The sequence below is a fragment of the Macaca fascicularis genome, chromosome 7, assembly GCF_037993035.2.
Source record: "Macaca fascicularis isolate 582-1 chromosome 7, T2T-MFA8v1.1".
Classification (NCBI taxonomy): domain Eukaryota; kingdom Metazoa; phylum Chordata; class Mammalia; order Primates; family Cercopithecidae; genus Macaca; species Macaca fascicularis.
This window is the reverse complement of record NC_088381.1, coordinates 88,114,443-88,120,046: the sequence shown is the minus strand read 5'-3', so window position 1 is coordinate 88,120,046 and position 5,604 is coordinate 88,114,443. Positions and strand designations below refer to the sequence as shown.

The 5,604-nt window shown below is 40.9% G+C and overlaps 2 pseudogenes; both read left to right on the top strand.

The window, feature by feature from the left end:
• The first annotated feature begins 242 nt into the window (after positions 1–242).
• On the top strand, positions 243–1,162 carry LOC102115037 (protein SET pseudogene; annotated as a pseudogene).
• Positions 1,163–3,851: 2,689 nt separating this feature from the next.
• On the top strand, positions 3,852–5,207 carry LOC102147195 (pentatricopeptide repeat-containing protein 2, mitochondrial pseudogene; annotated as a pseudogene).
• Positions 5,208–5,604: the final 397 nt, after the last annotated feature.

The following is a 5,604-nucleotide window of genomic DNA, read 5'->3' as shown; positions in this document are numbered from 1 at the left end:
GGGAAGCAGAGATTGCGGTGAAGCAGAGATTGTGCCACTGCACTCCAGCCTGGCAACAAAGCGGGACTCCGTCTCAAAAAAAAAAAAAAAAAGGGAAACACATAATGTTATTTTAAGCTGTATGGTGTTATTGGACTTCCAGAAAACATTGTTTGGATATTTCGAATGATGTAGACAGTTTTCTGCATGCTTCCTGACAAGTGAGGAGACTTGTGGTCTGGTTCTTAGACTTCCCTAGCAGCATGGCCCCCAAATGCCAGTCTCCACTCCCACCTTAAAAGAAGGAATCAAGACTACCTCCTGCTCTGAGACTGGAGGAGACATCAGTCTCTGTAGGCTTGCCAGAGAAGGGAGAAAAAGAACAGCAAGAAGCAATTGAACATGTTGATGAAGTACAAAAAGAAGTAGACTTAATGAACAAGCCAGTGAGGAGATTTTGAAAGTAGAACAGAAATAATAAAAATGCCTCCAAGCATTTTTTCAGAAGAGGTCAAAATTGATTGTCAAGATCCCAAATTTTGGGGCAACAACATTTGTCAATCATCTCCAAGTGTCTGCACTGCTTGGGGAGGAGGGCAAAGAGGCACTGCATTATTTGATCAGAGTTGAAATGACAGAATTTGAAAATATTAAATTAGATTACAGAACAGATTTTTATTTTGATGAAAATCCTTACTTTGAAAACAAAGTTCTCTCCAAAGAATTTCATCTGAATGAGAGTGGTGATCCTTCTGCAAAGTCCACTGAAATCAAATGGAAATTTGGAAAAAGTTTGACGAAATATTGAAGTCAGATGCAGAATAAAGTCAGCAGGAAGAGGCAGCATGAGGCACCAGAGAGCTTCTCTACCTGGTTTACTGACCATTCTGATGAAGGTGCTGATGAGTTAGGAGAGGTCATCAAAGATGATATTTGGCCAAACCCATTATAGTACTACTTGGTTCCCAATATGGATGATGGAGAAGGAGAAGAAGACGACGAGGAGGAGGAGGAGGAAGAATTAGAAGATATTGAAGAAGAAGATGAGGATGAAAGTGAAGAAGATGAGGATGGTGATGAAGAAGAAGGAGAGGAGGATGGAGAAGATGACTAATAGAACACTGATGGCTTCCAACCTTCCTTTTAAAGAAATTTTCTCCAGTTCCTGGGAGCAAGTTGCAGTCTTCCCCCTGCCCCACCCCGCTTCTTGTGCTCAGTAACCCTGTTCTTGTGGTCCCTTTTCTCTACTACATGGTTTTCAACATTTTGGGGGGAAATACCTTGAGCAGAATACAATGGGAGAAGAGCCTCTATCCCCTTTCTATTCTAAATTCACTTTTATCCCTTCCTGTGTGAGCAAAAACTGTATAGAATCAACACCACTGAGCTCTGTGGGAAAAAAGAAAAACCTGCTCCTTTTGCTCTGCTGGAAGCTGGAGGGTGCGAGGGCCCTGCATGGCAGTGCACAGAAGTCTAGCTTCTTTCCTACTTTCTGAATATATTGGGCTCAGAGAGTACACTGTGTCTCTATGTGAATGTGGACAGTTAGCATTTACCAACATGTATCTGTCTACTTTCTTTCGTTTAAAAAAAGAAAAAAAAAAAGCTTTTAAAAAATGGGGTTTTAGAAGGTCAGCAAAGGGTGGTTTTGACATGTTTGGCCGGGTTAAGTGGGCATTTTGACAGCATGGCTTCTCCTTTGGGCTGTTTGTGATGTTTGACAGATGTCCTTGCAGTTTAAGATGACACTTTTAAAATTCTCTTCTCATGATGACCTAAGCCCTACCCCTCAATGGGAGAATCAGCAGAACCTGTAGGATCTTATTTGGAATTGACATTCTTGATTGTAATTTTGTTCCTGTTTATTTTTAAATTTTCTTTTTGTTTCACTGGAAAGAAAAGATGATGCTCAGTTTTAAATGTTAAAAGTGTACAAGTTGCTTTGTTACAATAAAACTAAATGTGTACACACAAAAATTAAAAACTAAACATAAAATAACATAGGCTGGGCACAGTGGCTCACATCTGTAATCCCAGCACTTTGGGAGGCTGAGCGGGGAGGATCGCTTGAGCGCAGGAGTTTGACCAGTGTGGGCAACATGGCAAAACCATGTCTCCACAAAAAAACACAAAAAATAGCCTGGAGTGGTGGCACATGCCTATAGTCCCAGCTACTTGGGAGGATGAGGTGGGAGGATCACTGGAGCTGGGGAGGTGGAGGTTGCAGTGAGTTGAGATCTCACTACTATGCTCCAGCCTGGATGACAGAGTGAAACCCTGTCTCAAAATTAAATAAATAATAAAAGAATATAAATATTTTGTATCAATTTTCAACTTTTATAGTCAATAAACTTAAGTCTTAATTTTGGTTACAGAATTAAATATTAATATTAACAGTCAAGTCAATGTAAAAGTAAAGTATAGTTAACTGAAGGTGGGACACAGAGGAAAAGAGAGTAGAGGAAAAGAGAGTGAAGGAAAAGATAAGGATGCTAATATTCTTATTTTACAAAGTAGGAACTCAAAATACACAGTGCCTACCTGAAAAAGATATTAAAATGATTAGTATAGTATTAAGTTAGCAAAGTAAACAAGAGAACTGAAATATAGCTATATTAGGAGTAGAAGAGGGGAGGGAGGTGGAGTTCAGCTAAACCTTAATATGTTGTAAAGTCAACAGACCTTTGATGAATTAGTGAGTAGAGGACACCTTCCCTAGAGATACTGAGGCAAGAGGTAATAGTGCCTCTTAGGACTTGGAATGGAGTCAAACAGTGGTGGGGGGAAACAAATTCCACTAGAAGGAATTTGTGTGAGGGAAAACAGCCTGCAATTTATTTATTTATTTATTTAAGACAGAGTCTTGCTCTGTCGCCCAAGCTGGAGTGCAGGGGCGCGATCTCAGCTCACTGCAACCTCTGCCTCCTGGGTTCAAGCAATTCTCCCGCCTCAGCCTCCAAGTAGCTGGGATTACAGGCAGTCACCACCACGCCCGGCTAATTTTTGTATTTTTAGTAGAGATGGGGTGTCACCATGTTGGCTGCGCTGGTCTCGAACTCCTGACCTTGTGATCCACCCGCCTCAGCCTCCCAAAGTGTTGGGATTACAGGCATGAGCCATAGCACGTGGCCCAAATTACTTTTGGTTGGAAATCACCTTAATGTTCAAAAGAGGGAATACTTAAATAATTATCACATTACATTAATAGAATAAAATATATCTAGTAAAACTTTTTAATGACTACTCAACAATGTGGAAAATTCTATTATATAACAGAATTTTCAAAAGATATAAGTCCTCTTTCCCTCCCTTCCCTTTCTAAACAATTTAGTCCTAAAGCCACCAGGTGGGGTAGAGCAAGGTCATAGACATTGATGAGGAGGGGCCGTCTGGCATGGGAATAAGAAGTCAGAACCCAAGAAAGATAAAGATGTGTCCATGGTGGGGGATGTCTGAGGGGGCTGAGAGAGGAACCCAGCTGGCAGAGTCACAGCCTGAGCAAGTAAAGGAGACATCCACTCAGAGGGGTTGCCTAGTGTGAGATATCCAGGCCCAAATGGCGGACACCTATGTAGAGGGGCAGCCCTGGCACAGAGTGTCAGAGCCAGAGTGGGTAAAGGGCATCCACATGGGAGGGGGAACGACAGCAGCAAGGTGAGATTGGTTACATACTGAAGATGGATGGAATAAGCAACTATATTAAAGAATATGGGAGAAGAAATGTACAAATCAAAAAGTTATAAATGAGAAAATTAAGATACAAATATGGAAAGAGAAAACCTAATATGAGGTTGTGGGGTTGGATTTGAATTGAGATATTGATATAAATGTATGGTTTTCAATATAGTTACAAAAAGAAAATACATGTGAGTATGGCTGCTGCACTTAGGCCCTTGAATCGAGCTCTTCTGCAGGTACCGCAGATTTCAGTGTATCCTGGGGTGGGAGGTTCCAGCTTTGCCTGTGGCTGCTAACAGATACCTACTTACAGACAGTATTGTGAAATTAAAAGAATTTCAGCATAAGAAGGTGGCTGTTGCGTGTAATCTTCGTGGCACTAAAGAAACCTATTTTAGAAATTTGGAAGAAAAATTGACAAGCTCATCTTGAAGGAGGAGTCAATAACCTTACTTCATTTGTGTGGGTCCCAGGACCATGTGAAGCTGGCTAAAAATGTCATTTACAGGTACCATGCAGAGAACGGAAATATCACTCTGGAGGAGTATAAGTTTGGACCATTTGTCATGAGTCTGTGTTATGGGTTGGATCTTGAGGAGCTCATGAAAGACCAGCATTTATGAGGTTCCTTCTCAGAGTCCACATCATTCAATATTTTGATGGATATGTTAGTTGTCAAAGGCAGATATAAAAGTGCTTTGGAAGTATTGATAGAGATGAAAAATCAAAGTGTGAAATTCACCAAAGATACCTATGTTCTTACTTTTGCAGTTTGCTACAAACTGAATAGCCCTGAGTCTTTCAAAATCTGTTCTACATTAAGAGAAGAAGCCCTACTCAAAGGACAGGTTCTCTCCAGGAAAGCATCCCATTTCTTTGTGGTGTGAACTCTGAATCAGAACCAGGTGGCAAAAGCTATGTCCATTTTTTTCTCAAATCATGAATCCAGAAAGCATAGCCTGCACTAATTTAACTATTATAATCTATATCCAGTCAAATAATGTTGGAAACCCTGATAGAGATACTAAAAAATGCTGCAGAAGGAAATTTATTAAAATTTGTTAAAAGACATGAATTCTCAGAGGAAGTGCTGGCCAAAGTGAAGGAAAAGTGAAGGATGTGCCTGCCCTTGTGGCCAGATTTAATGAGATCTATGGGAAACTGCACATCAGTGGCCAGGTCACCACTTGTACTTTGGGTGCTCTGCTCTGCCACACTCCCAGGGACAGGAAATACCATATGTTGCTATTAAACAAGAGGATGATGACCCATCGGACCTTCCAATCACTCAACCAGTCCTTTCTGGCTGAGGAATAATCCTCATTTCAGTCCACCTGTGGATCTGAAGGGCCTGCTTCTAGTGAGTTACTGCCTTTCCTAAGAAGCAGGCATTGCCCTTCAGTAGCCGCTGTGCTGACACTTGGCCTCCTCTTGAAATTCCCAGGTTCACTGAATGGTGGCATGTTGATCTCTGAGAAGTTATGTTGCACTACTGTGAAGGTCTACATGCAAGCACAGTTCCCTCAGAAAGGAGCTTCCCTTGTACATTGCTGAGGATCCTTGAAGGAACATGGTCGGTCTCCAGTCCAGCTTCCAGCACCAGAATGGAATGCAGCAAGCACCATCAGGAATGAATTTCACTACAAGTGTGGTTACTCTGATTTTCAAGGGAGTAATTACTTGTAAATTACATCCCTGCTGAATTCAAGAGGTCTGAAACCCTATTCTATCATGTTAGAAAATAGCCCAGGATTTCCTCACTGCTCTGCCATCATATATTTCTATGACTTGAACCCTCATTTTTCCATACGCAAAACAATAATGCCTATGCGTAGCTGCATATAGATTTGAAATCTTTATTCAAGGTTCAGAAGGATCAGATTTTCTCAAAAATGAGAGAAATAAAAAAGGTTCATAAGAAAAAAAAAAGAAAGAAAGAAAAGAAAA